Raw genomic sequence first — 12,788 nt, 5'->3', positions numbered from 1 at the left:
CTTGCCCAAGTCGAGGGCCGGGGATAGAACAGGCACACCCATAGCAGGCATCATATATTCGAATTTGTGTACTTCGTTCCCCGAGTCGCGTGGGAACCAGTACCGGCAAGGAACTTAAAAAAAGCTCCTCGTTTAAACATAAAAGTTCAAGTAATGATCCTTTCGCAGGTTCACCTACGAAAACCTTGTTACGACTTTTACTTCCTCTAAATGATCAAGTTTGGTCATCTTTCCGGCACACCGGCTCGACCAAAAGGCCAATCCGAGCGCCAGTCCGAAGACCTCACTAAATCATTCAATCGGTAGTAGCGACGGGCGGTGTGGACAAAGGGCAGGGACGTAATCAACACGAGCTGATGACTCGTGCTTACTGGGAATTCCTCGTTCATGGAATCAATTACACTTTCCAATCCCCAGCACGAAGGAGGTTCAACGGGTTACCCAGTCCTTTCGGACAGGGAAAGCACACGCTGATTCCTTCAATGTAGCGCGCGTGCGGCCCCGGACATCTAAGGGCATCCCAGACCTGTTATTGCTCTGTCTCGTGCGGCTAAACGCCGCTTGTCCCTCTAAGAAGAACGTCCCACTACAAGAGGATGGGAACGTCTATTTAGTAGGCTAGAGTCTCGTTCGTTATCGGAATTAACCAGACAAGTCGCCCCACCAACTAAGAACGGCCATGCACCACCACCCACAGAATCAAGAAAGAGCTCTTAATCTGTCAATCCTTCCTGTGTCCGGGCCGGGTAAGTTTTCCCGTGTTGAGTCAAATTAAGCCGCAGGCTCCATTTCTGGTGGTGCCCTTCCGTCAATTCCTTTAAGTTTCAGCTTTGCAACCATACTTCCCCCGGAACCCAAAAGCTTTGGTTTCCCGGAAGCTGCCCGGCGTGTCATTTGAGGAACACAGCCGGATCGCTGGCTGGCATCGTTTATGGTTAGAACTAGGGCGGTATCTGATCGCCTTCGAACCTCTAACTTTCGTTCTTGATTAATGGAAACATTCTTGGCAAATGCTTTCGCAGTAGTTCGTCTTGCGACGGTCCAAGAATTTCACCTCTAGCGTCGCAATACGAATGCCCCCGTCTGTCCCTCTTAATCATTACCTCGTGTTCCGAAAACCAACAAAATAGAACCGAGGTCCTATTCCATTATTCCATGCACAATTATTCAGGCGTCGCGCCTGCTTTGAGCACTCTAATTTTTTCAAAGTAAACGTGAGGGTCTCCGCCCACAACCGGTGAAGATCATAGACAGAAGCCCCCTGAACGCTCGGCAGCGAACAGTAACCACCGGTAGGCGGACCGTCCGGCCGGAGCTGAGATCCAACTACGAGCTTTTTAACCGCAACAACTTTAATATACGCTATTGGAGCTGGAATTACCGCGACTGCTGGCACCAGACTTGCTCTCCAATGGATCCTCGTTAAAGGATTTAGAGTGTACTCATTCCAATTACGGGGTCTCAAAAGAGTCCCGTATTGTTATTTTTCGTCACTACCTCCCCGTGCTGGGAGTGGGTAATTTGCGCGCCTGCTGCCTTCCTTGGATGTGGTAGCCGTTTCTCAGGCTCCCTCTCCGGAATCGAACCCTGATTCCCCGTCACCCGTTACGACCATGGTAGGCGCGTAACCTACCATCGACAGTTGATAAGGCAGACACTTGAAAGATACGTCGCCGGGACGAGCCCGTGCGATCAGCCCAAAGTTATACAGAGTCACCACAAGAGACGGACACGAGGCCCGATTGGTTTTGGTCTAATAAAAGCGCTCGTTCCCGAAGGTCGGAGCTCTGCTGCATGTATTAGCTCTAGAATTGCCACAGTTATCCAAGTAGTAAGGTACGATCCAAGGAACCATAACTGATTTAATGAGCCATTCGCGGTTTCGCCTTAATACGGCATGTACTTAGACATGCATGGCTTAATCTTTGAGACAAGCATATGACTACTGGCAGGATCAACCAGGTAACTTCCATCGTTCGTTAGAACGTTCGGAAAATGCACTCCGAATCCTTACATTTCACGAGTCGCGACCATCTCAGTCGCGGGGGACGCCTCGACAACGGAGGATCCCTCAGTCAATCTCGCTTTTTGTGTAGGTATTCCCCGTGCAATCTACAGAGGTTCTATAGTCTCACGACTTCCCCGACGGCTTCAACGCCGCGGGGCGAGTGCGGAGGCATCGAGAAGATATGTGCGCTGGACACAGATGCAGAAAACCAATCAATTCCTTTAAGTACGGTTCTGCTCGTCGCGTCAACGGCACGGGGGCCGAGCCGCTCGCAGAGAGGCTGAGATAGTTTGGAAGCGGCCAGAAAGACGGAGAATACCTCCCCGCCGATCGCAGCCTTCGTAGCAGAAGAATAACACCCTCGATCCCGGAGGCAGCGTCCGACCGACCCATAAAGAACCGAGAACCGATCCGATCGGGCACGACAGACCCACCGTCAACGTTAGAGGACCGCTTTCCCGGAGGTAGCCAACCGGTACTAACAACCCAATCCCGTTGCCGAGACCTAAGACAGGTTCGCGAGATTACGACGCGTTTTTAAAACGCATTCTGTCTCGCGATCGACCACTGTTTCCAGCAGTCACCTGCTACTCATATAGGGCTACGGACGATCCCCGACGTTCCGCTCGTGATCGCGAGTGGCGCGCGCTTTGCCCAGCCACCAGGCGACCGGAAGAAGCCGCCGCGGGCGAAAATAAGAAAAATTGTGCACAGGCAACCCGTTTCGCCGAACTAGTGCTACGTAGTATTTAGCGCTCTTCTCGGTGATTGGACTTTGAAGAAAATCGCGACTTCTCCCCTATTTGCACTTAGAAGGAAATCTCGGGTAGCGACTTCTCACTTTCTCGTGCTCCGGTTAGGACTTTGCCGAAAATCTCACATCGTCGGACTTGGACGGAAAACTAGCGAAGCGACTATCACCTTATCGCGCGTTCTGATTTGGAGTTTGCTGAAAAACGCGACTTCTCACATCGTCGGACTTAGTAGAAAATTTCACCTTATCGCGTGCTCCTATTAGGACTTTGCCGAAAATCGCGCATCTCCGTTTTTCCTTAAAATGTTTACATTTTGAATTTTCTTCAATTACTTTTTGTGAATTTTTATTGATATTTATGAAATTGTTTATGCTTCTGAATTTAAAATGTCAAGTAACATTTATATTTGTTGAATTATATTTAATTCACTCAAATACAAATTTATAGAGTTTTAATACGCTATAATTAAGTTAAATACCTGTATTTGCAGAATGTATTCTTATTTAGAACTCAATTTGGTGTAAATATTATAAAAATAATGAAATAAAGCCTTCAAATGTTGTTAAATACTTGATTCAAACCTAAAAGTAGGTCAAGCACTTAAATTCTAGCAAATTAAGATAAATGTCTGGTAAAGTTCATATTTATATGCATTCGCAGAAAGAATTCAAGTGTTCTTTGAAGTAATTCTTATTTAGAACTGAATTTGGTGTAAAGAATGTCAAATTAGTGAAGTAAAAGCTGTAAATGTTCTTGTATACTTCATATGAACTTCAAAGTAGGTCAAATTGTTTTAATAAATGCACAAGTTGTGTAATTCCCTTCATACAATGTGTAATGTATCTTCTAACAGTGCTAAAAATGAAATCTCTTTCCAATTCAAACAATTTCTACTGTAAATACTGAGGTAAATACAAATACTGTTTTTTAATATGTGAAATTCAACATATAATTGAGTGCAAGCTTTAATATAAATGTATTCCTTCATGTAACATTCAATATCAATCATTTGTGAATGAATGTTTTCATTCAGTTAATTACTGAGCTGAATCTTTCACCAATGCAAAATATTTCATGACATTGTAAACTTCCATTCATGTAAACATTGTGTAAAATTCAAAGATATTCTTATAGTGTGATAAATACAAGTATATGGCTTGTATATTCAACTTATTAATGCATAAGAGTATGATTTATTACTGCATTTTTTGTGTATAGTGATAAACATTCACCTCCCTTCATGTTTCATCTAGTATCAATTATATTGCTCATTTATTTGAAATTTAGCTTCATGGTTAATGACTTGTGAAATGTTTACTCATACTGCTAGTTCTTTTCATAAATCCATGTTGAGTGAAATGCAAAGAAATCATTATATTATGTAAAATTAAAACATACAATTTGGATATTCAACACATTAGTTCTTATTACTTGTGGAAAGAAGTGATATGAAGAGGTAACAGTTGTATAAAGAAAGCTCAAGTCTTAAATGAATGTGTAATGTTACTTTGCATAGATATGATTTTTAATTCAACAAATTTCTGCATAAAAATGTTATTACCAACTATATTTTGTGTGCAGATTCTTCATGTACTATTTACAATCAAAGAATGCATAAATTTCTTCAAATATTTCACCAAGAATCTATATGATTATACTCAGTAAGCTTCATCTTTAATCAGTGTGAAATGTTTCATCATATAACAGGTTGTTCTAATTATTAAATGTTGTTTATAATGTAAGGAAATCTTCATCTTCAGGTAAATACAATTTAAAGATTCATATTACTTGTTCAAACAAGTTGACTGTAAGGAATGCCTAATGTTTACTTTCACTGTAAATGTAACCCTTTTCTAATATTAATGTTGTTTTCATGTACAGCATTATCTTGTAAGTGTTTAATTTTATGTTATATTCTGTTGAATACAGGCAGAAAGCTTGTCAATCAAATAGATAAATTATTTAGAGTCCTTTGTCCAACTATAATTTATGTGTGGGTTCCCATTTCTTCAAACAACATTTACATTCAAAGAATGTTTCATCTTAACTAAGCTTCATCTTCAAACTGTGCCAAATGTTCCCATTCTTTACTTGTAATACAGTGTGAAATGCAATACCTTTCTCCTATTTCCAGTTGTTTAGGTTTAATCTTGTTCAAAATGTGATGACATACTTATTTCATGTTAAATACAAACATACAGTTTGTGGATTCTACTCATAGGTGTTTATTACTTGTTCAAACAGATTATATAAATAGATAATACTTATATGATGAATGATTACTATTAAGTACATGTGAAATTTAACCTTACACTGAAATTGTAACCTCTATCTAATATTAATATAAAATTTGTATGTATTTATTCATATAAACATTGTATGAAGTGTAATGTCTTACTTATATTGTGTTAAATAGAGGCATACATTATTAAGATTGTTATTTCCAATTTTAATTAATATATAGCTTCTTTATACAATATTTACAATGATTGAATACATAGATTTCTTCAAATGTTTCATCCAGTATCTATATTATTATGTTCAGCTTCTTGTTTACTTAATGAGAATTGTTTCTACATGTTACAAGTTGTTTCTAAAGTTCAATGTCATGTCAAATGCACTGCATTATAGTCTGAAGCTGCAATTAGCAAGTGCTTATTACATGTTGAAACAAGCTATATAAATATGTTTCTATAAAAGCCCAACCTGTGTGTAATTTTACCTTACATAACAATTGTAAACTCTTAATGTTGTAATGCATTCTTTTGTTCATGTGAAATGTTTCATTCATTGTTCATGTAAACACTGTATCAAATGGAACAATACAAATTACTTACATTGTGTTAAATTCAGGCATAAAGTTTGAACATCCAATGAAGAAGTTATTAAGAGTATTTTTTACAATTGCAATATGTCTGCAAGATTCTTCTTTCTTCATACAGTGTTTACAATAAGAATACATTAATTGCTTCTCATGTTTCATCAAATGTTTAAGTTAGCATGTTCTTTAATCTATATGAAATTTACCCATTTTTACATTTAGTGTTATGTGAAATGCAATAAAATACTTATAAACTGTTAACTATAAACATACAAGTGCATATAACTTATATATGAAGTTGCATATAAAATGATTATTCTGTAAAACATTGTAATTGTCATCTTCTTTTTTTAAATGTAAACATTGTTAGAATAATGTGCTAAGTACAAACACTAAGCTATTATTTTCAACATTTCAGTTAATTCTGTTTGTCGAAACAAACATCCACATTAAACTATGCCAGTTATTTGTAAGTTTTATTAATGTAAAGAATACTCAAAAAGTGTCCAATGTACTTGTTATTTAGGAAAGACATCTTACATGTTTAAATATTAAAAAGGTTAATGTGTAAGACAGTTACATGCTGAGTGGTTTATATTTCCAATCCCATTTCTGTCACATATCATTGATATCAACAAAACCTTAATTGTTTCTTATGTGTACACAAAAATTATAACAACCATCTGAATGCTAAACATGTAAGTGCATACAACATATAAAGCTGCATGTAAAATGATTATTCTTTAATTAATGCAAAACATTAACAAACATAGTAATTGTCATTTCTTTATGTTAATGATATGTGAAATGTTTCTAATGTGCTAGGTTATGATTTTCAATAATTCAGTAAATACTGTTTGTCGAAACAAGCTTACGCATTAAACTATCACAGTTACTTGTAAGGTTTATTCTTGTAAATAACAATTAAATAATGTCAAATGTACTTGTTATTGAGAAAAGAACACATACAAGTATTTATATTATAAAAGTAAATGTATAATACAGTTATATGATTGTGTATTGAATGGTATATCCTTCCTTCACCATTTTAGTCACAAACCATTGATATCAAACAGACCTATATTGTCTCTGATATGTAAACAAACATTATAATAATCATTTCAATGATACATTGTTTCAAATATTTGTCACATTTTGTCTGAAATTCAATAAATGCACAGTTCAGTACAATAAAGTCAATTCTATTTTCAAACATAATGCATGTGCACTATTAACATTATTATTAAAAAGCATTAAACATAACAAGATACATTAACTTCAAATTACTATTAAATTCACTATCTTTAAAAAGTAATAAATTATATGTAATGCGTTTTTTTCATTGGTAGTTCTTAAATCTGGTGAAAATGATCTGTGTATATGTAACGATGAAGAATATTCTGTGTTGAAACATGACATGTTTAGATGAAAGTAACTGAAATACCTATATTAGCCTTAATGTTAGTAAAATTATGAATGCACAGTAGAACTCTTATTATCAATGAAAATTCTTTTTCTGATGTACTTTATCTACAAATTTTTTAAATATAAGTAGTGCACACTCCAACTTGAATGTCAACGAGGAATCCTCGTAGTAATTCTCTACTCACAAATGTGAAAATGAGACCTTTTCTAACCATTAAATCCATTGACCTCATTATTATCCTCCTTCAAATCATGTGTGTTTCAAATTAAAACACTTTTTGTGAAAATATTTATGAAATTTTGTCTAAAATACAATAACACTGCATTTCAGTACAACGAGACAGAAGAAATCTTATTCTAAAGCATAGTTCAAACATAAAAAAAAAGATATGTAATCAAAAATATTACTAATAAATTCAGATTCCTTATATAGAAAAGAAGTGTAATTAATATATATTTTAATTGCAATCAATTTAATTTGGTTAAAATGGTATGTCAATACGTAGGAATGAATAATGTTCTACGAAGAAGCATTGCAAGTTTGTATGAGTGATTCAAATTCATTTAATATCCTTAATGTGAAAAAAAAAATATTGAATGTAGTGTACTCAAATATTCATAAAAGTACTATTTTTAAAACTATTACAGTTCATACTTGGCCTAAAAAAAAAGGAGCAGACACTGTTAATTGAATGTTGTCGTGGAATCTTCTAACACTCTTTTGTTTACAAGTGTGTCAAATACAGTATTCATAAACTGAAATCCACTTACCTCATTATGATCCTTCTTCAATGAAGCAAATATCAAAACACCTTGTTAATGAAGAGATTTTAATACTATTATTCACATATATCATTTGTTCTTCATTGTTGCCTTTAATATTGTTGATGTAACAATGTGTTCAAAAGTATTAAGAACAATATTCTCTGTTGCTTACAGTTAGCTAAGAATTATAGAATCATATATTGTTACTGGGCATTATTGTTGATGTAACAATGCATTTAATAGTGTTCATAACTATACTGTATTTAGTTTCTAAAGAATTCAAAAATTGCATGTATTTAAATAGTAACAATTAACTATTCATGGAAATCATGAATTAACATCTAACACAGTGAACAATATGGTATTTAACATTGTGAAATCAGTCAAACTCCCCAGACTCCTATCCAAAAACTCAGTGTAGGAATGTTTCATATGGATTTTCATCAAAACAAGTCTTTTCCACTAAAAATCTTTGAAACAGCTTTCATATATGTTGTCTTCCAGCATCTCTTTGTATGAAGAAAATGATCAACATATCATTTCAGAAGAGTGGCATCTATGTTCCAGTTTGTCTTCTCTTATGTTCAGTAGAAAGTAAAGGTTGTTTTTTGTTGTTGTCATTTACACTGTACACAAACTTCATCTTCTCTATACTATAAAACTGCTTCATATAACTATACATTCTTCTTCCATGTTAGAGCATAACAAAGTAGATATCTTTTCAAAATTTCTTCATTTCATTCATAAAAAATAGGATATGAAGTTCAGTTGACATGCCTTCACTCATTGATAACTCCCATCAGAAAGGGGGGGGGGGATCCTAAATGCCCATTCAATATTCAGACTTCATCTTTACAAAATAAAGTTGTTGATGAGATAATAACACTCTTTCACCTTCAACTACACTTGCTAGGATGATGTAATCACATTATAAACAATTAAATTGAATATCCCAAGTAATCCAAATATGGAAAATCTATATAAACAAAGACTACCAGAAATGAAATAATAATCAACAAAAACATTTAACTTCTTCTCATATGTAGAAATCATCAACTTCAATGTCACAAAAACTTCAATAAGTTAATCACCAGCATGCAATTCAAAATAATCGCAACACAACAACAGCTATTCAAGATTTGCCTCCACCAAAAACAATTAAGTGCAGTGAACCAAATAATCTGCCTTGCCAAAATGAAACCTCTTACAAAATCAAACACATTAAATTGAACAGTGCAAATTATTTCAAAAAACTTCCCAAGCATTAAAAATTTAAAAACCATGTAAAAACTTAAGTGACGAGCAATACCGGCAGAGTACAAAAGCCATACACAACACCAAACAAACACCATTTCTGCTAATATTTCTTTAGAAAATTGAATCAAATATCTGAAAGTGGGTAAATTTCAAACAATATTCTTCACAGAATCCATAAATATAGCATTAAGGTAATACAGTATGCCAACAATCAACCCGCATGTCCATACATAACTAAAATTTATAACTCACCTAAACTAACCAATATACTATTTTTGAGTGAAATCTCTCACAAGATAGCAATTATGAAATTGAATTCTGCAAACTATTGAGAACTTATTTATAAATTAAAAAGTAAACAGTCATAAAAACTCACATTTTCTAAACACTTGGGTGTAAAAACTGACAACATGCATAACCAAAACAAGACCACAGAAACTTGGAAGATAAGTTCATTGATAATTTTTGATTTCTAAAGGATACTTCTGTTCACTGTCATATGTAAAATAATATGAATGTAAAATTGCATTAGGAATTTAAGAAATATGCATAACAACACATCAAGACATGGAATAGTGAATATGTGAAAACATAAACATTAAGAAATAAATTCAAATAAACATTAAGATTTATATTAAATTTGCTAAAAACACTTCTACTTTTCAACAATTAACTTAATTAATATGAAGGATATGTTATATATCAAAGCTCAATGCATAAAAACAATGTTATGTGTTAGTGTGTCAAAATGTAAACAAACAAACAAAACAGTACTGATGAAGCAACATTTATTTACATAGGAAAAACAATAATGAATATACTAATTCAAATTATATAGAAATAAATTTAGTAAACAAATATATCACCTACACATGAAAGATGTGCAATAAAAAGAAAAAATGGAAAGAATATGTACTTGGACACTGCTCGACAGGATTCGAGAAATCCAATACTATTCAAATTAAAAACAGAAACAAATTTCTACTGAATATACTTGAAATTAGGAAAAACACAACTAAACGAAGGGAGAAAAAACAACAATGAATTGATTTTTGTTTTCACTAATTTACAATAAATAGGCTTAAATTAAAAGTTGGCATTCTTAAAGAAGGGGGGGGGGGGTGCACACTGTGAAACTGAATTAAGTTTTATTGTTAGATCTTAACTCTTCCACTTTAAAAAGAAATGTCAGTATAATTTCAATCAATATTTAAATCATTTTCCAATACTAAAAACAACTCTTATAATATAAATAACCTGAATTACTTAAACACAGTACAGCGAAGAAGAGATATCGAGATAACAGCATACATTGCTAGTAAAAAAATTATTAACTATACACTAATAATAAAAATTTAATTAATTATTTCAATAACTAACAGTTTAATCATGAATATATGCATAACTTACAATACTATATATTTTTTTTTCCAACCATGTAACTAAGAAATACCTTTATGGCCTTATCCAAAGAGAAAACACTCAATGATTTGTTCCTTTAAGATAACAAACAAGCCTATAGGTGCTTCCCATTTGGATTCAGGCCACAGAAAAGATACCATAAATAAATAGTTGATAATCCAATGAGAAGTAATTAATTTATGCAAAAGTAAGCTTAAAATTGAAAATAAACATTTAATTTTTGCTCATAGGAGATAAATGAAATAAATAAAAAAAGCAAAATGTTTGTTTACAAATAAATAGAGTGAAATAAGCAAATGCCAGAAATCGAGCATTTTATTCACCCACAGAAATCTCCTAATATTTTCAAAGTGCAGGGACGACATTTTCATCCAAGACAGGTGTACACAGGAATGAAACAAAACCCACAACTTTCTTCCAAGATCTACGGGTGAACAGGATAACACAGCAAAGCATCGTGCAGGTGAAAAGCAACCCTCCGGTTACGTACTAAGTGCCATGCCGAATGAACACAGGATTGAAAAGTGGAATACAGGAATGAAGGGGAGTTCGCCTTTCCCATCCAAGTTGCTTGGTGCACAGGATAACATGGCACAGCATTCTCTTCTTGTCAAGACACATCATGCTTCTTTGTCTTCATTCTTCTTAAATTTTCATTTCTTGCTTTGTCAATTAAGTTAATGCGTATTTTAATTTCACGATTAATCTGTACTATTTCACTTAATTTCTATTGATTATAATAAAATTCTTTGTATATATTAAGGTTACACTAAAATCAAATAAGTTAAATTATCACGAAACTATTAATAAATAAACTAATTCACTGCACATAATAAAAATATTGTTGCAAAATTAAATAATAAACAGTATAAACTTTAACAATTACTCAAACTGTTTGTTATCACTTCAACACTGTAGTAAAATTACATCATATTATGAATTGAGCAGTCAATAATATTAAATAACTGAATAAAATTAACCATGCACCAAGCCATTTATAAAGGAAATTGATTTCTTATTCATTACATAAAAGGGTTGTACATGTTATTAAGTAATACTAAAGCAAAAGTACTACACTATACTAGAATAAGAAGTGAAAAATCAATATAAATAAAACTAAATCTAAATTGTAATATTAATATACACCAAGTCAATAGTAAAGGAAAATGATTTCTTGTATATATGAACAATTAGACTACAAAAGCAAAGTACTTCATCATACGTGAGAAACAAAAGTGGAATAGCAATTAATGAAAAAAAAAGCTAAGTATTAATAAAATGAAATGTATAAGTGAATTCATTACTAAATCAAATATGCATCCAGTTATTACAAGAAGAAATTGATTTCCAATTCATATTATGGAAGGGTTATATAATTAAATTTTTCTTGTATTAAGAAAATAAAGGATGCATAAATTTCAATATTGAATAAAAATGCCAATGTTTTTAAGATGTATCATCACTACGTTCAAAATTCATATTACAGAAGTTATAACATAGATAACAAACATACATATAAAAAAATAAACACTTACCTTGCAATTTTTAAAAATGATCCTTCTTAAAGCAAAATTAATTTCACTGTCAAAATTTCAATTCTCATGAAGGATAAACCAGTGAAAGCATTCCATTCTTGTTAAAATTAATCACAAAATGTGCTAAAAAAGAAGTCGCAACATATGGAAGTTGAAGGTCAATGAATGAACTTCAAACTTTTCTAGCACAGATAGAAATATTTCTCAGCATGACTTTCACACATATCATCCGGGAAATTCACTCAGCTTCGACTAGTTGTTAAAAATCATCATACACAAACACTTCGGAATTAGAATTCATCACAGATGAAAACAAAATTAAAATCTTCTTCAAACCTCTCTCGCACACAAAGACATTCTTTTCGGCAGTTTCTCTTTTAATCTTGAAACACACGCAATCCATAAAACTCATTCTTGAAGAGGAAATCCGCTCAGTAAATATGCAAAACATCCATCTACAAAAGAAAAAAAAAAATTAATTAGAAATTAAAAAAGATTTCTAGAAAAGCACAAACAATGGAAGAGCACACACGCCGACAACCAACGGACAAATGAAATTCAAATGAAGAGCCGTTGAAATCAGTTCGGTTAACAGTTAATCAGGATTCAACCGCCTAGCAAAGAAATAATTAAGATTGCGATCACATGTTCGGATCCCATCGAACCAATCAGTGGTGTAGGATGACTTACTCACCATGACCGCTACGGTGTCTATTCAGTTTCCAATAATAACAACTCATTTCATGAATGGCAACATTGTACATTTACTTCCCCTCCCGAAGAGAAAAATGACAACAAAC

The 12,788-nt window shown here is 33.3% G+C and overlaps 1 non-coding gene across 1 annotated transcript; it reads right to left on the bottom strand.

The window, feature by feature from the left end:
* Positions 1-151: 151 nt before the first annotated feature.
* Positions 152-1,965, bottom strand: LOC129962442 (small subunit ribosomal RNA). Its single transcript, XR_008783903.1, has one exon. It is a non-coding gene; the product is annotated as a small subunit ribosomal RNA (ribosomal RNA).
* Positions 1,966-12,788: the final 10,823 nt, after the last annotated feature.

Source organism: Argiope bruennichi, chromosome 2 (genome assembly GCF_947563725.1).
Source record: "Argiope bruennichi chromosome 2, qqArgBrue1.1, whole genome shotgun sequence".
Classification (NCBI taxonomy): Eukaryota; Metazoa; Arthropoda; class Arachnida; order Araneae; family Araneidae; genus Argiope; species Argiope bruennichi.
Note: the sequence above shows the minus strand (reverse complement) of the source record. Positions and strands in the feature narration are given on the sequence as shown.